Source organism: Lathamus discolor, chromosome 4 (assembly GCF_037157495.1).
Source record: "Lathamus discolor isolate bLatDis1 chromosome 4, bLatDis1.hap1, whole genome shotgun sequence".
Taxonomy (NCBI): Eukaryota; Metazoa; Chordata; class Aves; order Psittaciformes; family Psittacidae; genus Lathamus; species Lathamus discolor.
In genome coordinates, this window is record NC_088887.1 from 90,144,336 (window position 1) to 90,167,655 (window position 23,320).

The 23,320-nt window shown below is 36.6% G+C and overlaps 1 long non-coding RNA gene across 1 annotated transcript in view; it reads left to right on the forward strand.

Annotated features, from left to right (window-relative positions):
* The first annotated feature begins 8,597 nt into the window (after window positions 1–8,597).
* Window positions 8,598–23,320, forward strand: part of LOC136012759 (uncharacterized) — a 53,212-nt gene continuing 38,489 nt past the window's right edge. The window contains exon 1 of the long non-coding RNA XR_010611942.1: window positions 8,598–8,712. This is a non-coding gene — a long non-coding RNA (uncharacterized LOC136012759). The remainder of the gene's footprint in view (window positions 8,713–23,320) is intronic.

Genomic DNA, 23,320 nt, shown 5'->3' on the forward strand with positions numbered 1-23,320 from the left:
ATGTTTGACCTAATTAATTTTTTTGTTTTATTTTTATTAATATAGCTATGCAAAATGCCATGCAACTGAAAAATGTCCCATCAATGCTGAACTTTTTAAACAGTTTATTTTCCAATTTTGTTAGACTAAAATGGCATTAAAATCTGCTTACTAAGGCCTATGTGCCATCCAGATACCACAACAGACATTTCTGGTAATGGCATAAAGCATAAACAGAATCTGTCAAATATAATTCTACAGAAATTTGTTCATTCTTTAACTCCAGATATGGAATTGTTGGAAGGTAAATATTTTTGTGTTTACTTTGCTGGACAGCAATAATCCTATTGAATCTTATGCATTAATTGAACTTTGAAGTATTTCTTAAAATGTCAGTTTCAATAAATCATCAGTATCAGAATTTATGCTTACTTCATTTTTGTTAAATGTGTTGCTGCACTATTTCATCTTTACTATATAAAGACAGAGTTTTAAATTTCTCTGGGTACACCCTGATATCTACCTAAGCTTTATTTTTCTCTTTTAATTAGCTCTTTCTTTTCCTCCTTCTCAGGTTGTTTTTCTTTTTCTAAGTACAAAATGTTCCAGGATTTGATCGCTGGAATTAATGGAGATTCAGGTGTATAGAGGTCAGAGAAGTATTATACAAGCCACCAATTAAGCTTAAACTTAGAATATTTCTTAGTGTCATGATTAAAGGAAGTATAACACTGGCTTGATAAATATATAAAAGTATATGTGTATGTGTAAGGATTCCATACTTGAAAAAAAATAATCACAAAAAAAAAACCCAAAACATTTTCAGGATTACAAATTCCACGATTCAGAACTGAGCGGATGTCTATGCATGAGTTTAGTAGCAAGCTAATTCAGATAATCCTATGACCTAATTTTCCACACCAGGCTTTTTGCTTCCAGAGCTTTGTTTAAAAAGTCCCAGCCCAAGCTAACAGAAGATATTATTCTTTGTGATTATTTTCTATGGATCCAAGATACTATACTATGCATGGAAATGAATATATGAAGTCAATAAGCATAACTTGATCAGTAACATCATATTCCCTATTTAAAAACTAGCCAATGGCTTACTTAAACTGGTGCATACATCTAAGATAATGAATGTTCCATAATAGAGAACATTTAGAAAAACTGAATTGTGTAATGTCTTAGATTATCAATAGAGAAATTATTGCATTATTGTAAACCAAATATAACTGTTCTATCAGTGGAAATGAATCACCTAAGAAGGATTTTGTTTGGGTGGGGTTTTTTTTAACAGATTTAAAACATCTAGTTCTTCTTTCTAAATCAATCTATCAGATTTAGAAATTCCAAACACTTGTTAGTTTGCAATCATCTAACCACTCTAACACATTTACGGAAACCATGAGATTAAAAAAAAAAAGAAAAAAAGAATAATTAAATAAGGCCATTTATTTCTTTCTGTAACTCCTGGGCTGCCATCTTGGCCATTGCAGTACTTCCAGTGGAAGTTCTCTTTCTGACTAGTGCAGTTTATGCCATAAATAATATAGCTCAGCTTCTTCTGAAGTGGTTGCAAAAAATACGGAAAAAGATTTATATGAACTTGGGTACTTGTGAAGGATGGAAATAAGAATGATAATTTCCTGTTATTGAGCAATCAAGGAGCCAAGATTAGGATAAGTATTATTCTGTTAGCTTTCATAAATATATAGCTATTTTAGGATGATTGTATCCAAGTGACTTAGATACATATAATGATAGAGTAGCAAACTACTACTTAGAAATTAGTAGAATTGATTTTCTAAATGTAGCAATGAATTATAGCACTAATGAGTTAATATTAAAATAATAGTATCATGAAAATAGCAATTATTCCATTTCATACAGAATTGCTATCTGTGTATAAACTTTTTACCAAAGCTTGGTTTATTTTTCATGCATCTCTCCTATAAAACTCAAAAAGAAAATACTGGGAGTTGAGTCCATGTTTAATGTTAAGCACTAGCAGAAAACATCAGAGGAGAAAAAAAAAATTGAACATATCGAAGGGAACATCAGAGGGAAGAATTCCTTTTATCTTTCAGCCATTTCAAGTTTAAAAAAATAGATAAGCAAACGTTGTTCAAGAGAGTTATTTACTGTACTGAATCTTGGGTGGAAGGATGTGTGGGAAAACAGCATTATATTTTGAAAGCCAATATATTTAACTGTTTGGAAATTTTTACTGGAAATGATTGAGTCTTGCCCTGGCTCACCTGCAGATTAGTTGTACCTGAAGGATGTTACACAGGGCAAATGAATTGGATACTTCTTACATGCTTTGCAGTCTCAGTGACCTCTTTTCTTCCCGTACTTGAAGTATTTTTACTTTTTCTCAGCCTCTGTGAAAGTTTCTTTCTTTCAAATATTCCTTTTTTTGTTTATTTTTATGCTATTTTATGATTCTATTTTTTTCACTTTGCTCTGCAGTCATTCCAACTGTCCCTTTTTCTTTACATTTAATGCATTGCAGTTAGCTCTTTCTTTCTCTTTATTTCTGTTTTCACACAGTATGCTGTTTATTCATTTGCTCAGTTATTTCTTGATCACAATATATATCCAGAAAGAGGACACATATAGGCCTCAGCATAATATTAATTTTCTTTAGAATGCTTTACATTTCCCATGTGTCCTCTCTCTCCCTATCTCTGTTTTGTTTTTTAATTCCATTCAATTTCAATCAATACTGTTCTCTGCTTCTTTTTTTCTCCAAAATATTTTCTGCTATCTTTATCGGCATAGACTTTTCTTACTGATCTTTTCTGACAAAGTTTTCATAATCAGACCACAAAGTACATCTGAAAAGGAATGCAAATTAATACACATAATCATGCACATAAAATAAATGGCTAATGCATAGATAGATATTTTTAAGTAAAATAAACACAAGACTGTGCATACAAGTGCCTAGTAAGCGTTGAAAGCTACACTTTATGCATCATCAGTATGTTTCCTGTTTCTTCATACACATCTTTTGTGGTCAGGTTGAACTGCGTAATTCTGAAGATTAAATACCGCATGCCTAATATTTTCTACAGGAAGTCTATCTGATATTTCATCTAAAATTAAACCAGTAACAACAAAAATTATTTGTTGCTGTTATTTTTCATCAGAGGACTCACAATAATTCTTTTCTTTATTAAGAGAAATTATCTTTCCTAATGCTGAAAAATTTTGTTAATTCCTCAAGTCTGAATCTCAGCTGAAGGATAGTTCCTGGAGTTCAACAGAGCCCCAAGCAGAGGATGAAGAACCTCATGTCATCTACACATATACACTCTATACATAAATGCTAATCTACTAACTATATTCTTACTAACCTTATGCCCACCATCTTGATGAGCTTGTTGAAAACTCTTTTTTCCTCACTCTCTCCTCTGCTGTGCAGTATTTCTAATCTTTATTAATTATATTTTCACTGAGGTGCCACTATCTTGTCTGCAAGGTTTAGCTTATGGTGTCCTGTGGTGGGCTTGTTGGAGCCTGCTGGAACCAGCTGCGTCTTGCACACGGCAGCCCTGACCTCTCCTCATAGAGGTCAGCCTGCTGCGCCTGCTGCCCGCACTTGGGCTTCTTCACCCAATACAACTGCTTTCTGTCTTCCAGTCTGTGAAAAAACGCTTAGGTACTTAAGTTACATGCAGATCTACAGCAGACCAGACCAATCCTTCTTGAAGTTCGTAATAACAATTCTTCTGGGACCAAAAGACAAAATGTAGTATTTGCAGGATGAAGTACTGACACATCTGAAATGACACTGATTTCTAGAAGGGAAACTTCACAGTATTTTCATTTATAAATATTTGAATATATTCACATATTTTGCATATTATATATATATATTTTTACATATTATTCACATGTAATAGTAAATAAGACGGGAAAAATATGCTTTAAATTACCATTAAAATAATTATGTCATGTATTAGGGAAACCAACAAAACCACACAGAAATCTCATAGCTTTCAGTGGTAAAGATAACTGGAAAGCTGGAATAGATTGCCTGGATAAGCTATGGAGCTTCTGTCACTCAAAGTCCTCAAGAACCATTTTGACACATATCTGTCAGGCATAACATAGGCATAAATGATCCTGTCTTAGGGCAGATGGATGGACTAGATGACCTCTTGATATGGCTAATAGCCCCTTCATTCTGTAATTTAAGGTTACACAACCCAGAGGTGTGCTTACACTGTCCTAACACACTTGTGTTTTACTGAGTCGAGTTAAAACCAAGAATTTAGGAAGAACTTTATGCATAATCATAGATGCATACTAAGAATTCAAATTAAATAAAATTAATGAGGTACAGGTTCTAACTTAGTCTATACAAGTGTACACATTTTGCTGAAGCTTTTAATCAAAAGTTTATATTCATTTGACCAGAAGGTGAACAGTCATGAAAGCATTTCTTTTATGTCATGAATATGGCATTTAGCTAGGAGAGAAAAATACTGAAGCTGTGCTCTCTAATTTCTTCTTGAGCCCCCTCCCTTGTTCCCTGGCAACTGCCAAATGCAAATACATGGATTACATACACAGTAGTGATTTAGAGAGTGTGAAGGAGCATTCCAAGTATCTGCTTGTTTATTAAGTCAAATTGTTTCGGGGGGCCCTAGGGCAGTATCTGGCTGAGTAAGCACTCTCCCAAACAACTGTTGAGTAACGTTGCAGCTTGGGACCAGTCCCAAAACCAAATTTGAACAGGATCCAGTCTGTGACATCCAATTGTTTCACCTCTGAATACTCTGGTATACTTCACCAATTATGAAGTGTCAATTTGAAAACAAAATTAATTTTAAATTAAAGATCAGTCCAAAGTAGGACTTGGACAGAAATTGCAGCACAAAAAAAATCACACAGCGAGTATTACCTTCAGAGGTGCCTGATGATAGAAGATTCCTCTGTTATTAAAATATACATTTCTTTGGTATCTATGTTTATTCTTTGCTTTTGCTAAAACCGGCCTATATAAACAATGGGGCTCCCAAGTCCTATTTAAACCACAATGGTATCTAGAAACTGAAAAAATAAATATGTCTGTGTCCATGAATAATCTGTGTTCTGAGGTTGCACTCCCTTGTCATGGGCAAAAGGGAACCTATCAGACACATAGAAACAAGAACTGCTTGTTCATCCAATTAACATTTTAACAGTGTAATAGTCAACATTATCAAATTAATATGGAAAAGCTTCACTAACAAAATGGCTAAAGCTGCTATGTAAAACATCCTCGTATCTCCCCCTTTGCTATGGTGCTATGCTCACCCAGCTAACATTCTTCTGAATCCCAGACTTGACACAATTGATTTTCCTTGAGTGTGATCAGGTGTCTAGGGTTGCACCCTGTTTCTTGCTAGAAGTATTGTGCTCATAGTAGAGGCTTGTTCTGGTTATGTCAGCTTTTATCACACACTCTTAAATTTTCAAACACACAGCTTTAAGTTTTCCTTCACCAATCTGCTTCCTTCTTTTTGGCTCCCTGCTAAAGTGTGAAATCTGTACAACAGCCTGCCCAGTCCCAGCTGACAGAAAGGGCTATTCTTTGTTATGAGTTGACTGCCTAGGGGCATCAGACATTTACCAATATAGTTCTCCCATGGCTTCATTTACAACACTCAAGCTATAAACAACTGGTCACTAAGGACTTTTTACTACAAGCTCAAAGCAGCTCAGTCCAAAGAAAGAACATAAAAAGTAATACAGAACCCATCACTGTCAAGGCAGTAAAACGTCTGAGGTATTATACTACCAGGGCCTTTATATGCCATTTCAGACTTGCACTGAAGTTTCAGTTACTATTATGTTAAGATTCAGTATTAATAATTACTGAAGTAATCCCTTTTGTTAGAGAACTGTTTAATATTTATATTAAACAGTTAATTAATAATTACTGAAGTAATCCCTTTTGTTAGAGATCAATGGCATTTTGAAGAGCAAAGGAAAATAGTTTTCAAGGGTCATCATCAGGCTTCTTTGATTAAAAGATGCACGTTTGTGGTGCCTTCATCCCTCCTATTAAATGTGTTCCAGTGTACTAGACAGAAAAGTATACAAAATTCATGGGGCCTTGACTGGAAAAAGGGTAAAAGCAAGACCAAGCTTCTTCTGAACTCAGGTATGAGTGGGGAATTCTGGCTTTTGCCTTTCAGTCTCAGCATTCTGTTTTTTTATTTATCCACTAATTATTTAATGGAAAATGCAGAAATGTCCTGAACACAGACCATACTGTATAAAAGATGAAGATTCTACACTACTGAAAATTTGAAAATAGACTCGCAACTTCTCATTTTCTGAATCACTTCATCCTAATCTCTGATGTCAGGTATGCTCTGTCTGTTTACTATGGATAAGGGAAATTACGACTCTGTAGCTACCTAAAAATAAGTCAGACACTAGTCCTTGCACCTGAGACCAAGGTGTGTAAACTGACTTCTGTCTACACTGTTTGAGACAGTCACGGTCATAACTTTCCACACCTCACCTAGAGATTAGTTGTACCTCAGGAATATTATAAAAGACAGATTTGTTTTAGAGAAAGCTATTGGAAGCAATCCAGACCAGAGCTATGATTAAGGTAAAAATCTAAGCAGTGAGGATGCTCAAGATGCAAGTACGTGAATTAATTTCCTGGAAGTTTTTCTTTTTGTACAACATGCATATCTTCTAGTGACTCAGCTTATTTTACCAGATTGGGAGTCTAATATCTTAAACTATGTCAAAAGAAAATTTGCTGGCACACGGGAAATATTTTGATGCTATTTGCCTTACTTTTAATGCCAGAACTGTTCTACTTTTGGGTTGTTTTGTTTGTTTGTTTGTTTGTTTGTTTTGTTTTATTTGTTTGTTTTTTTCAGTTTGTAAGCTATCCCTTAAAAAAAAAAGTCACATAGTATTAAAGCCTATATTTATTAGTAGAAGCTCTCAAGTGACTGCTATAACTCTTCTTGTCATCTACATATGTTGCACAATTGGCCTAATTATGATAAAGATGTTACTATCACACCTTCAAACATTCTGTGGCCCAAGAGGGAAGTTTGGAGTTCAAGAGAAAGTCTACTCTCTAAAACTCTCATACATATTACCAAGGTGAGAAACAAGTTAAATAAATAAAACTAAATAAGCAGTTTTATAGGAAGCAGAATCAAACTTTTAATTCATTGCTATAGAAAGATTTTTGCAGCTTAAGGTTTTCTTAGAGTAACTTTTTTCGTGTATATGGACACACTGAGATTGACAGCCTTACAGAAAGTTTAAGTTCTTTTAATCCAATGCAAGAGAAAAAAAAATATGTAATTATTATTAATAAAGATATTTAAGTATAGGCCAGGCTATAGATAATCAACATTTAATTCAAAATTATACTGAATTCATTGCAGCTTTTTAGATCAGAAAATGCTATCTCATATAGGTAGGGGATATGTTCAGTGCTGTATTGTCACAGATCATATGTGATTTATTAAATAATTTTCTGAGCACCAATATTACTTGATGTAAATGATGACGTATAATATTGCATTCGCACAAAATCTGCATTCTTTCACATAAAAGTTGGGATACTGTTTCAATTTTACTGTCAATGGTTTGGGTATTTTTAAATCAAAATTACTTAAATGGGGAACAAAATACTGCAACTGAGTATCAGTTCTTGCTGAAATAATTTCACAAAATATTTTGGACAGGATTTAGTTGTCTAAATAGAGGCGTATAATGCCAGCTAAGGTGCCATAGGTCATCCTTATGGGGCTCACAAACATGACACCAGACCTACAGAAAATCTGCATGTTTCTGGAACAAAAATAGAAAGACAGGTATAGTATCTTAAGGCATCTCAAGTGTCACCACCTGGCCATGATTGGTTCCTGAATTGGTCCTGTCAGGGAAGTCTAGGAGGCTGATGATCTTGTGCAGTAGCAGACATCTACATTCTGTGAGCAGAAAAGCTTCATTGACAACAAGAGTTTCATCACCTGCTCTCCATTTAGATGCATATATTTTAGACCCTTGCATCTAAATATCTGCATCTAGAGTGCAATCTCATCAAAGGTCATTCTATTTTTAACCAACCAAAAGATGGCTATAAGGAAAAGGACAACAAAACTGAACTAATAAAACTAATTGATCCTGTACTATTCACTTTTTAAAGACCATACACACACTAACATCTCTCTTCAACCTACTTCTAGTCTCATTTCTCAGTTTATAGGCAACTGAGCTAGTATAGCCAATATAGATAACCTTCACAGACTACGGTATTTTTTACTTTTAGTTTGGGTATTCCACTTAAATACTAACAGGAACTCAAATACTTCACACTAGAAATATACATTTATACATTTCTTTCAATAACAGGGAGCTGTTCTGCAGCCACTGAAGAAGAATAAATGTCAAACCACCAGAGGAAGCAGTGCTGTAAGAACAGCCGTTCTTATTTTTCCTTAGGAAATTTTCTGTTGGTGTAAAATGCATTCCTGATAATGAAACTTGGAGCACTGCAGTGTATTCAGGAGCTGGAAGAGCTGAGCTCAGTCTTTGCTTCAGTGAATGTCTATTCAAGCAGAGTGCATCTTCATCGAAAACAAAGAGCTAGGAAATTTCTCCTGCTAGCAAATACCCATGAAATGAAAGATATGGTTACAAATATCTTCAGATAATGAAAGAAGCTGACTCCAGGAATTTCATCTCCTGGTGAGTCTATGTTTCTTTTCCAAAGGTAGTTAAAAGAACCTAATAATGTTATCTCAGCCTACACATTTTTTCTCCTGAGCTTTGCACCTTCATAATTTCCTTCCTTTCTCCTCTTTCAGTAGAATAAAAATGTGACAAAAAATACTTACAAGCATTTACCATAATTAGATAATTTCACTAAAATTTATAAAACCTACATTTCTTCTTCAAGTATTTTTAAATATATTTCTTCCAGACCTAATGTCTTGCATATTTATGTCATAAAATACTTCAGCTGACTCTGCATTTCAAAGAGATTTGTTAAGATCTCTGAAATGTTTTCAATTCAGCCCGCATGAATCTACTGTTCTTTGAGCTGAATATACCTGCCAACACAGCTGCACCTAGCAGATTCCATGAAAAACTATCCTTCTGTTGCCCTGTTTTGCTGATTCAAAAGTCTTCTCATTTTGGAGATGAAATGCTTGTGATTTATCACAAATTATAACCTTTTAATAAGTGAAAAATAAGTCACACTTCTGAACTGAATTTCATTATGGTTACCTACATATCTAGGAGTGAAAATTGTTATGCTGACAAATGAAACACATTGGGGAATCAAATTCTAAACCTGATTAAAGTCTGAAAACAGGACAATTTGAACTTCTAGCTGCTGAATCTAGTTAATTAAAATACAAGAACACACAAAATCACAGCCATTTTAGAATACTGAAGTGCACAATTAAAACTTAGTAAACTGCTTGAAATTTATAGATGAATTAATGTAAATTACAAATCTAATGTATTTATGTGTAGAAGACAGCAGTATACTCAAAAGTACTACAACAAAATAATGTCCATTAGACAAAATAATAATAAACTCTAAAACAACTTAGAACATTCAATTATATATTATTTGGTATACTGTCAAAGTGAATTAGCTGATAATAATGAAGACATTTTATCAGTAATTACTGCAATTTTTTGCCCATCATTTGTTTAGCTTATCGTGCAAAATGACTTGTTTTGATTAGGTCTCATTAAAATTGCAACAGAGGAAGGAACTCACTTTAATTTGCTATTCAATTTCACTTAAGAAAACAATACAAAAGCTGTTGGATAATAAAGTTTTTATGATACTCTGATAAATGTAATAGAGATCTGTGACAGAGCAACAGTGGACAATGATAAATTTGAACAGTCTTCTCCATAATACACGAAATTGACAGCCTCAAGAAATGCATATTAAGTTTTATTGAAGTTATATTTAACTTATTCAAGGAGAAGATGATAGGGTAAATAAAAAGAAGAATCATACTTACGTGCTTCATAATTAAATTGTTCTTTTGTCAAGAAAGATCAGAACAATTTTAACAAACTCAGCAACAGGGGTAACCAAGAGGGTTATAGAATTATAGAATACTTCTGGATAGAAGGGACCTCTGGAGACCATCTGTTCCATCTCCTTCATGTAAGAAGAGTTAGTTGAATGAGGTTGCACAGACCCATGAGTGCTGCAGATCCCACAGTCTCCCTGGAAAACCTCTCAAAATATTTGATCACCCTCACTGCAAATAAAGGAATGGTATAAAAAAAGTAATGAAATAAAGCCCAGTTTTTCCAGTGTTTTCTCTACACTGATATAAAAACTGACACAGGAAACAATGTTTATCAATAACGGTTAAGCATTTTCAAGGAGAACTTAAGGAAAAAAAAATTACGTTTGAACTCATGTGCTAGGTCAAAACTAAGTGTCAGTATATGCTATAGAGTGATTCACCAGGAAGTTATTTGATCTTGAAGAGTGATGTAAACCCAGACTATATATGAACAGAAAACAGACGGGTTTTTTTTCATAACTGGGGTCAGAGCTTTTTGAGATCTAGATTCTTTTACAAATACTTTGTTTCAGAGCTTAAAAAAGTTAATAAACAAACAAACAAAAAAAACACCTTAGTTTTGGGAAACGAAAGTCAGGTACAATTCCTTTAGAGTTAGATGCAGAACATAAATGTCTTTAGAAACCATTACGACTGATACATCTAATATTACAAATTCAGTGATCAGACAGAGTCCCACCATCTCTAAACAGCTGGTTAAGTCATTTGAGATTTGTCAGAAGACTTTAAAAAAATGTATAGCTATGGCAGATCACAGATGTAAGTTTAAGAATTTAGGTAAACATGAATTCTGATGGGGGAAAATGTTTTTTGCTATAAACATTCGGAAAAGATATTGGAAATGATGTAGTCATCATCAGAGAACACTTAGCAACAGCTTCCAATATATTAGTGGTAGAAACATTAAGTAGCAATAAACCCTTTCTCTCAGCCTTGCTTTACAGCTCAGAAGATTTAAATGTCTTCCTGAGCCAAACCAAACTCGCTGTGGATCGCATTGCTGGCATGTCAGCAGCTCGTCTTTGAGTCAGCTCTGTTTCAGGCAAATGCTCTTTCTCTCAGGAGCTTCCATTGTTTATTTCTATTGCTATCTCTCTACTTGGTGGTGGTCTTATTTCCTTCCTGCCCACAGTTGGTACTCCACACTTTTTCCCCAGATGGCCATGTTCAGCTATACTGGTGAAAGGAACCAGTTTTCCCTTTTCCAGAAGGTCCCAGCAGGCAGCCACAGCTGGGACAAGTAAGACAGGCTTTCCCTGTTCTCCTCTGCTGCCTCATCATAGTCTTTTCAAGAAAACCTATCATAAATGTAGTCCTTGTACAGTACACTGAAAACTAGTCTGTTTTCTATCTGTAGTTTAATTCACTTTAGGCAGTGAATATAAGTAGCAGAAGGACTTCTATATTCTAGCTGAGTGCTCTGATCATTTAGCTATTTGTTAAAGGGAGGAAACTGTAATTTCACTAAAAATTATTGTTTTCAGTCCCTCCTGTTGTAAACTTCAGAATTTCAAAGGGAGGCACTCCCTGCAACTAAAATGCTTTCTTTTCATAGTGAATGTGGTTTAAAACTTCTGTAATCTACCATTTATCTAGTTGATGCAGTAAATTTAAGTGAAAAAAAAAAAAAAGTTGGAAACTGGAAAATTGTCACACCCAGCTAATTTTAACTCCATTATAGCTCTTACAGTGTAATTTAGTCTCAGAATATTACATTAAGCAACATAACCTGCTATTGAAATAAATGACATTATTATATAGATTTATGTAGAACAGTTCAGAAGATGAATCATATAGTAGAAAAACTGGCACAAGATGCACTATCTTGTCTTGAATTTTTAGCTTTTAAGGTGTGATACTGGACATAAGTATTCATATATTTAGTGGTCTGTTGTTCATCTTCAGTGGCCTAGTGTTGATGAAGTATATCATGTATTAAAGCCCAAATTTAAAATAAAACACTTTTACACTCAAATGTGAACCGTTTGCCTGTTTAACTGATTGAATTTGACCAGTATATGGATTAAACAGATGGTTGGGTGTGGGAAACTGTATGGTTGAGTGCTGTTTTAAAAGGAAAAAAAACACCTGGAGAGGGACAAAGAGTGTATAAAGTAATTCTTTTTCAGTAAAAGTGTTGTTGCTTAGCTTCTTTCAGCTGTGCTTTTCAATAGTGTGGTTGCTAGTTAGCCAGTCCAGTACACCAGTACACAAAGCGATACCAGGTCTCAAAATATGACATGTTTATTTAAGGGGAAATCCTGCCTGACCAATTTGCCTTCTGTGATGGGGCTACGGAACTGATGGACAAGAGTAGAGCAGTTGATGTCATCTACCTGGACTCGTGCAAAGCGTTCGACACTGTACCAGACAACATCCTTTTCTCTAAATCAGAGAGACATCAATTTGATGGATGGACCACTCAGTGGATAAAGAACTGGCTGGATGGCTGCACACAAAGAGTCATGGCCAATGGGTCAACATCCAGCTGGAGACCAGTAATGAGTGGTGTCCCTCAGGGATCAGTGTTGGGACCAGTCTTGTTCAACATCTTTGTCACTGACATGGACAGTGGGATTGAGTGCACCCTCAGCAAGTTTGCTGATGACACCAAGCTGTGTGGTTTGGTTGATACGCTGGATGGAAGGGATGCCATCCAGAGGGACCTTGACACGCTTGTGAGGTGGGCTGATGCCAACCTTATGAAGTTCAACCATGACAAGTGTAAGGTCCTACACCTCGGTCGGAGCAATCCCAGGCACAGCTACAGGTTAGGCAAAGAAGAGGTTCAGAGCAGCCCTGCGGAGAAGGACTTGGGGGTGTTGGTCAATGAGAAAATTAACATGGCCGGCAGTGTGCACTCGCAGCCCAGAAAGCCAACCGTATCCTTGGCTGCATCAAAAGGAGTGTGACCAGCAGGACAAAGGAGGTGATCCTGCCCCTCTACTCTGCTTGCGTGAGACCTCACCTGGAGTATTGTGTGCAGTTCTGGTGTCCTCAACATAAAAAGGACATGGAACTGTTGGAACAAGTCCAGAGGAGGACCATGAGGATGATCAGGGGACTGGAGCACTTCCAGTATGAAGAGAGACTGAGAAAGTTGGGGTTGTTCCTCCTGGAGAAGAGAAGGCTGTATGGAGACATCACAGTAGCCTTCCAGTATCTGAAGGGAGCCTATAGGGATGCTGGGGATGGACTCTTCACTAGGGACTGTAGTGATAGGACAAGGGGTAACGGGTTCAAACTTAAAACAGGGGAAGTTTAGATTGGATATAAGGAGGAAATTCTTTCCTGTTAGGGTGGTGAGGCACTAGAATCGATGCCCAGGGAGGCTGTGAATGCTCCATTCCTGGCAATGTTCAAGGCCAGGTTGGATGAAGCCTTGTGTGGGATGGTTTAGTGTGAGGTGTCCCTGCCCATGGGAGGGGGGTTGGAACCAGATGATCTTGAGGTCCTTTCCAACCCTAACTATTCTATGATTCTATGATTAGCTAAACTTTGCACAGAGCAAACAAGGAGGGGAAAAAAAAAATAAGTCTGAGGAAAAGAATCTCCAAAACTCTTTGGAAAACACTGGAAGATTTCACCAGAAAGACTGCATGAAAGTTATAGGCTTCACCCCAAAAAAAAAGCTTGTATCCATATCCTTAGTGGAGATAACACTTAAAGCAAAATCTTTTCTGAGATGATTTAGAAGGGAAATACAGCAAATGAGATGAATTAGGAATGGATTGCAAGAAAGCCATTGTTTTTTTAAAGTTAGCATACAAAAGTTATGGCCATTTTTTATCTCATTCCTTTAGCTATTTATTTTCTAAATATGTGCAGTTGTGTTGTCTACTTCAGTGGATGTGAATAATATGCTTTTATTTTTATTTCTCTTAATACATCTGGAGATCAAATGACTTTAAAGATAACTATAAACCAGTCAGTAATTGCCCAGGCATATATAAATATAAACCACAGGCCTGAGAAAACCTGCCTCAGTTCCTGTCATGTTCTACAACATGGAAATCTCACGTAAAGTTTTGTGAATCTGATGAAGAGGTGGTCTTTATATTACAGACATGAAGAGAAGTAGGAGGATGCCCTAGTAAACAGTGTTAATGAGGAAAGCTGTTTGATGTACAGAAGATAATTGCAAATATAAAAATAAGTAAATAAATTTAAATTATTCTAATTTTAATTGCTTTGCATATTTTGTAGGGAGGGATATTTCTGCTAGGGTTTTGGGTTTTGTTTTGTTTTATTTTCAGTTCAACACAATCAGAATTCTGATACATAATATTTTCTAAACTAGATGCTCTATCAGTTCTTCTCTAGAAACAAACAAAATAATGTTCATTCAAAACGCCACCTGCAGGAAGAAGATTTTATATCCATTCTAATAACACAAAACCTGCTATACAAATTCCCACTGACTCTCTGATGGTGATGATAGATTTCTAAACACAAGGAGAACACTACCGTGGATATTCTCTCTTGATGTAATCTCAATTTATTGGCAATGGAGAGGATGATTGAGGGTTAAGCAATTGGCTTCTCCCATCCCCTGAGATTAGAATGTCTGAGCTCTCCAAATGTAAGAGTATCTCTTCATCTGTACAGGAAATGAGAGCAGAAATGTACTGTTTCTCATTCCATTAGTGTTCTTTCTCTTACTTACATTCCACACTGCTGATGGGTGGCAATAGTTCTGTGGTTTTCACAGAAATTTTATCTGTATTCATGTACATAGGGAACATGACATATTTCCTTATGTACATGACATACAAACATGCAGGGAAAACAGCACCAATTACATAAAGAGCTATTATACATGTAAATTCCTGGAAGACCTGTATTTTGTTATGTTTCAGGTAGACCTTAAAGTAACCCAGAATGGATTTTGTGTTGATAAAACTTCCTCCCCATTAATTAGCTCACTTTTAATATCCCTTGGAGGCCACAAGAAGTTTCATCGCTACTTCAGATATTTTCTGGATACCTAAGAAGACAGATGATAAACACAGAAAAAAAAAAAAAAAAGAAAAAAAAGAAATCTAAATCCAAGAATGCTGGGGTAGTAATGAGGTGTGAAAGTTAATTGTTTCTTCTGAGTTTGGGGCAGACTAGTTCAAATATGACTTTTTTATTCATCCCTGCTTGGGAAGAATTTCCTGCTTGGAAATGCTATTTAAAGAAATGGAAATAGTACAACAACATTAATAGAATTTTAAATTGTTTCTAAAAGCCTACAAAATATTTTTTTTACTAAAATTCTGATAAAGATTAAATCTAGTTTACAGCCTAAGAAGACCCTTGTTATTTTTGCAGTCTGATTTATTTTTGGCCTGTTTTTTTGCAGGGGGCTTTTTGGTTTGCTTTTTTTTTTTTTTTTTTTTTTTTTTTTACCTGGAGTTTATTTTGGAATAAATGTAAATCAGATCATTCTGTTCTTCAGGAAGAGACCAGAAAGAAAGGGCACCTCTGCTTCTTAGAAAACTCACACTGACAAACTATTTTCAGCACTCATTCTCCTGGATATGCCTTTGTCTCTTGGCTGTTTTCCCATAGCACCTGGAGCAGATGTTCCTGTTTGAAGACCTCGCTATATGTATTTACTTGGTGCAGTTTGCAACTTCAGTCAATTGGTATCTGTACTGTAACAGTGGAGTATATTTACCACTCCTGAGCCTATAGACAAAGCTCAGGAGAGTCTGCAGTGAATAGGTAGTATTACCTGTGTTCATGACAAGATGTCTTTGTCTGGTCCTTGAACTTTGCAAAACATATTTAAAGCCTGAGTGCAGTAACTTGATTGGAAAAGGGGAGAAAAAAAGAGCTGTGATAGCCCATTATTAAATATTTAAAAACAATGTTTCATCTGTCATGAATTCGGCAACATTCTAGTTGGGTTGGTTATTCATTAGGTGATCTTCCATGTTCTGAATTGCAATATCCTTCTGAGTAATCTTAAGACATTTGTGCTGTACTGGTAATCTGCTAGAAGCAGATAGGGTCCTATTCAGTGAATGAGATTTTTTTAAGTCTAAAAACACATTTTTATTCACTAAATGACAAGAAAATCAGGACTTACTTTCTCATGTAATCATATCTTTTAAATTCATGGTTTCAACACTTAAAATCTAATGTCTTAAGTTTTAAACATGACTAATGGATCTAGCTTTATGAAGATCTGATAATTACATGTTAAGACTTACTGAAAAATGAAGCTCATTTTTTATAATTGTAACTCTGAGGATTGGTTGTGGATTCTTCATAATGGCTTAATTCCATGATTTCTTTCTGGAAATACATACATCAGTAGCTTTTTCCCTGAACTTCCTAAATCAAAATTGTATTTGCTTTGAGTATGTAAGAAAATGCCTCCTTTTTAATTAATAAGCAATATAATGATTTTTTATCCATGTTATTTACTTAATAAACTCTTTTTTATGCAGGTTTTGGTTTTTTTTTTTTTGTTTGTTTCAGAGGTTTTTTTACATTTTCTTTGTTTTCTTTTTCAATATTTTATATAGGTTTGCCTTAGCTCATATGTTACCATTTACCCAGATGAAATGCTAATTAACCTTCCTGTAATAATCCCTTTAGAAAATTCCCATTGTGGGTGCTCATGTGTGGTGAAGTCTGGTATATCATTCAACTCAATATAACTTTTTAATTTCATCCTTAATTTCATCCACCACCAAGGGAGACTTCAAATTAAAATTATTAAACTGTCTGTCAATTAACAGGAATGTTTGAATAATTTATCTTGTACCCAAACTGATAAGTACATGCTCTGATTAGATTATTGTTCTTCATGCTAGACCAATACACTATGTTGAAACAGTGCATTTTTATGTCAACACACTTTGAAATCTTGTCCATGATGCCTACATGCCCCAATAAGCACAGTAGTATTCAGCTTCCAATTTAGCTTCAGGGACACAGTCTTGCATTGAATGATCATATCCATACAAGAAACTGGCAAGTGCAACTAGTATAAAGTACAAGTGCTAAGAAATTACATGTCTCAGCTGATAAATACAACTCAGGCCTGTCCACACTCACTGTATTTAAGTGCTTACTCATAATACAGTGTTTGGAAAAATGTCAAAGAATCTGTACTTTCTTATATAAAACATATTAACAAGTGCCAATAAGGCTCTGAAATGCGCTTAAAAAATCAAAGCAAACAGAAGGCCAGTCACAGATGTTCCACATAGAGACATTTTTCCACTTCTACCAAACATGTGGGATAGGGTCAGGTTTCAAATCATAATCTGTTTTTGGTGTCACTGTTGAAAAGCTGATAATGTCATTTAACTGTAGTGTTGCAGTGTTTTAAACTTTAACCTACCGTTTAAGAAAAAGGCTTTTAACTGAATAACATAAACAGTTATTGCAATGAGCCTCTAACATACTTTTTTTTTCCTGGTGTCACATTCAAATCTATAAGTGCACACTGTACTTTAGAAGTTGATTTGTACAACACATCCAGAGACCTTGATTGTAAAAGCAGGTAAGCATCTTGGTCCTTCAGTGTCTGACAGCAGAAAAGTATCTAAAAAAGCAAACAAACTGCTATCTTTATGTGTGTCAGCGCTCAGATTCAGATATTAAAGACAGGGAAAAGTAAACTTACTCTGCATTGGTCTTGTCACAGACAGAGACAAAGTGAAATGTCAATTCCTGTGATATATGTGAAAAAAGGTTGGGAATTTGTTCACAGAAGTTGCTTGAAAATATTTTTAGTAGCATAGCAGACTTACTAACAACCTGTGAGCAGACATTTATTTTTTCACATGTCACAGAATCACAGAATCACAGAATCCCAAGGGTTGGAAGGGACCTAAAAAGATCATCTAGTCCAACCCCTCCACAAGAGCAGGGTAACCTACAGTACATCACACAGGAACTTGTCCAGGCGGACCTTGAATATCTCCAGTGTAGGAGACTCCACAACCCCCCTGGGCAGCCTGTTCCAGTGCTCTGTCACTCTTACAGTAAAGAAGTTCTTCCTGATGTTAACGTGGAACTTCCTATGTTCCAGTTTACACCCATTGCCCCTTGTCCTATCACTGGATATCACTGAAAAAAGCCTAGCTCCATCATCCTGACACCTACCCTTCACATATTTGTAAACATTGATGAGGTCACCCCTCAGTCTCCTCTTTTGCAAGCTAAAGCGACCCAGCTCCCTCAGCCTCTCCTCATAAGGGAGATGTTCCACTCCCTTAATCATCTTTGTGGCTCTGCGCTGGACTCCTTCAAGCAATTCCCTGTCCTTCTTGAACAGAGGGGCCCAGAACTGGACGCAATATTCCAGATGCGGCCTCACCAAGGCTGAGTAGAGGGGGAGGAGAACCTCTCTTGACCTACTAACCACTCCCTTTCTAATGCACCCTAAGATGCCATTTGCCTTCTTGGCCACAAGAGCACATTGCTGGCTCATGGTCATCCTCCTATCCACCAGGACCCCCAGGTCCCTTTCCCCTTCACTACTTTCCAGCAGGTCAACCCCCAACCTGTACTGGTACATGGGGTTGTTCTTCCCCAGATGCAAGACTCTACACTTGCCCTTGTTAAATTTCATCAAGAAATGTCAATCTAGTTTCCTCTGTGCCAGAAAGGAATTTAGGGTGAGGTAGCCCAAAGGACGGAACCAATGACATAACATTTAAAATGCATCTCTCAGTCATGGTGGCTGTAAGAAGGGGTAAGCAATTTCTATCTTAAGCTTCTATTTAAGGTCATACTAGCAATGTATGTGTAAACTGACTGACTATTCTGGTTGGCTTTGGTTTGTAAGGCACAGTGTTTCAAAAAGTAACTAATATATAATTTTTTGCAATGTCTACTTCTATTTATATCTCAGAAATCCCCAATTATCCTGTAATTAACTGCCTCTTAAATTTTAGGGTATGTCTCTGACTATGCTGTATTTGAAGTACAAAGGTCAGGTAATTTGTCCAGGATCTGGAGGAACACAAAGAGATAATGTATAATGACAACATAAGCACTTAGCATGCACCTAAAGTGCAGACCTGCCAATACAAATGACAAAATACTCTGCATGGGCCACAGAAATAGGTAAGTGTGTTTTTGAAGAAGGGTATAGGGAGGTAGATCCCATCTACTTAAGATATTAACATGAAGCCCTCCACAGCTAAAAGTATTTACATTAAACCCTCCACAGGGGTCTTTTTATTTCACTCCATCCGTAGAATAATGTAATGTTTTCAAGTGATTAAGTAGCTCCTACTTGTCCATCCTTGTTGTGAAACAGTCTATTTTCCAAGGACTCCCCTTCCTGAGATGCTCAAAGCCAAAAGTTTTACTTTGATTCCGTATGTTCTTCCATTTTCTTCATGAAGGAATTAGTGGAATAGGAGGCAGTATTAAAGGAGGTGTTCTCTTATTACACCTCCTCCTTAAGACGGAACTGAATGAAGATGGCGTACCACTGTTGGATTCTTCTGCAGCTTACATTCTTGGGTGACAGGAAGACATTCCTTAGGCATCTCTCACAGGAAATGAAAGTTACACATCTTTTGTGCTCTGCCAGTTTAGTGCTGAGGAATAATAAAAACCTAGAATTAAAGAAGCAGTAATTGATATATTCACTCTAAAAAACATCAGCTACAAATGTATGCTGCTAACCATTTTTTGGAAAATAACACTTTCCTTGCTTTGCTTTTCCTTGGAGTTGGTATTTCCTCAGGAAGAACCAGGGGAGGGAATGATGGATTATGATGAGCTGGAAGTATCCCATGGTCCTCACTAAGACTGATACAATTTTCATAGTAGGATTTTTTCCTCCTTAGTCATAAATCTACCTAGGGTTCTTTTGCAATGTTTTGTATCAGGCTGTGTCCTTCTTGTTGGCTCCCAGTTAAAGTTTAAAAATTGTACAATTTGCCAGCCTCAGTTGAAAAAAAGGCTATTGCTTGCTAGAGGCATTGTTGGAGGGCAGCCAAGGGGTGTCAAACCTTTATTCCACATGATATTTTCAGGGCTTCAGCTACTCCAGATTGGCAATAGCTGCTTGATCTCTAGGGGATTGTACAACCTGAAAGCAGCTTAGGCCAAAACAGGAACAGACAAGTGCCAGAGACCCTGCCCTAACAGGTCAACAAAGATTGGAATACTTTACTAGTAATGTCAAAATACAATCAGTTATACCTGTATTTTAAACTTGAATCAAATTAACTGTTGTGTAATAGCCTGAAAGGTGTTCTAGAAAATGCTTTGCATTGCTGTGTTTACATGGCTAAGTTACATGCTTTTCTGATACTATAGAGTGCACTTCAGCCACTAGGTATCAGTCAGGTGTCAGTCGTCTTGATACAGGGATGCAAAGCATCCTCCCATTAATTAATTTGCTAGAATACTGAACCTGAGTATATGGGGAGACTTTTACAGAGAAATACTTGGAGAAACACAGCTAACAGAACTTTTGGCAAGCCTGACTCTGTTGCTGTGTACTGCTCACCTCTAAACCAATTTTCCCAGTTTGAGAAACAATCCATGTGTGCCAAGATCAGTCAGAGAACAAACCAATACATTTGCAATATGGATAATTGAGAGCCAAACTTGAATATGTGCTTAAATTGGAGTAAACAGAATAGTTTAGTATTGGCCTCATGGACTCTGAGATTAGGTTTCTCCTACTGTATCACTAGATTAGTCACTGAGCTATCAGATCCTTTGGGACATAAAAGGTTTGTAGGGTGCAAATTTATTTTGATGGCTATTTGGAATATTTTATGGTTCTACTTGCTTTCAAGTATCCCATATAATGTGTGACCACATTATTAAGGACACCAAAAACTTTTCAGCCTGTATTCATTGCTGGTTTTCTCTATACAGGTCACTTAGACTAGCTTGCAACAGCAGACTGAACTTGAGGTAATATGCAGCAGATTAATTATACGAACTGAAGAAAACCTATGCATTTGCAGACCAGAAATACATTCAGGAGGAGTTATGGCTATGCGTAAAAATATCAGTAAAATAAGGGTTGTAAATATTCTAGAGCTGCAGCAATAATTTACAAAGCAGGATTTCAAAGTGACAGGAAATTTAGAGTAAAAGCAACAGAGAAAGCAATAGAAATCAGGTAGAGGAACACAAATAGAGAATTAATAGTATAACACAAAATACTTTTCAGCAGTAACAGCTGGTAACCAAGCGAAGATGGCTGGGACTGGGAATTACCTAATTCTGCCAAAAATAATTATTCCTGATTTTCCCTTTCCTTCTACCCAGCACACAGAAAATCACATCTCCCAGATGAAATCAGTCATCCAGCTAAACAAGCCTGATCTCTTCCTCAGTACAAATCCCTAAAATGAGCAGGCAGCCTCTAACCTTCTGCTCTTCAGTTACTGACCTCTTCCCCATTTTCCCTCTTCACCCCTTTTAACAATATCCCAAACCTCACATATTGCTTAATTCTTGTTGTTGCGTTTGAAAACTTCTAGAAAACTTTGTCTTTTTCCCCTAGGGCTTCTGGAGTTACTCCTGAAGTGTAAATAGAACACTGTTATATTGTGTTCAGCAAACCAGGAGGTAAATCTGGTTTTAGCTGCAAAAAAGCACCAAAAAGGCTACTTGTTAACCTGCTCAGAGTATTCCTTCTTTGTGAAAGAGTCAGAGCTTGGAATCTGCCAGCCTTTCTGTTCCATCTCTGACTGAATTATGGTACTGAAGGAATGGATATCTTTATTTCATTTTTTCTTAGGTGTTTTTTTATTCTAGAGTGCTCTGATAATAAAATTATGCAATGACATAGCTCTGGTGGTAATCTTACCAGTTTTACAGATTTTATTGGCAGAGGAATTGGAAAAGCCTTTCAAAGCTCTGCTTTTACAACAAAAATGTTTATTGTAACACAGATAGAAAACACCACAGCTTAACCTCATCTTAGGTGTTCTAGAGACACTGAAAGTTCCTGTCAGATGGCAAAAGAACAACCATATTCTTCCTCTTTTTATTTTTCATGGAAGTAGCTGGATTGGACCCATATCCATCGTTATTCTCTTTCCGTTGTGAGATTTGCATTGAGAAAAAGCAGCACCTCCTTATGCGTCCATCCAATCCCCCGCAATATAAAAATGGGCAGGTGGTTCCAGAGGAATTTGGAGGAGGAGCTTTCTGCAAGCAACTTGTAGAGAGAAGGGTATTTATATTAAATGAACCAATAAGCACATTTATTTTATGTTTTTATTTTGTGTGTTTGAAAAATATGTTAAATGCAAAAAGGAAAAAAATAAAAAAATCCTAATTGCAATGCAGTATAAAAATCTGAAATAATAACCAGTTCTTAAACATGAAGGTGTGAATAAACTTTATTGAAGGCAACGTGTTCCAATCCTGGAAAAGGCAAGAGTTACTGTTTCAAAGAAAGAGGAAGGATGAAGAGGAAGAGCGAGGGTGAAGGGATATATAAGAAGACTCTGCAGGTTAATGTATGGCTACGTGACTGGTGCCAAAGGCAGGGGTTTGGGTTTTTCAGTCACGGGCTGCTGTATGGGACACCTGGTTTGCTGGTGACAGGCGGGATACACCAGTCCCAGAGAAGAAAAAGGGTTTTGGGGCAGGAGTTAGCAGGGCTTATTGACAGGGCTTTAAACTAGTTAGGAAGGGGGGAGGGGGTTTAACTGGGCCTGTTGGGGACAAGCCCAAGAGGAACATGCTAGGGATTGAAGGATGGCGGGCTAAGGAGGACTATCAATCTCTTGTTTCACTTGTGGGAAAGGATAGCTTTTTAGACCCTGTCCCGCAGGGGAAAAAGGGTACTAGGACTGGCTCCCTGAAATGCCTGTACACCAATGCACGCAGCATGGGGAATAAACAGGAGGAGTTAGAAGTCTGTGTGCAGGCTAAAGGTTATGATCTAGTGGCAATTACAGAGACATGGTGGGACAGTTCACATGACTGGAATGTGGTCATGGATGGCTATGTCCTTTTTAGGAAAGATAGGTCAGCGAAGCGAGGTGGTGGAGTTGCTCTTTACGTGAGAGAGCAACTAGAATGTGTTGAGTTCTGTCCAGGGTCGGACGAGGAGCAAGTGGAATGTCTGTGGGTACGAATCAAGGGGCAGACTGGTACGGGTGATACAGTTGTGGGGGTCTATTACAGACCTCCTGATCAGGACGAAGGAGTTGATGAGGCTTTCTACAGGCAACTGGAAGTAGCCTCGCGACTACATGCCTTAGTCGTCGTGGGGGACTTTAACT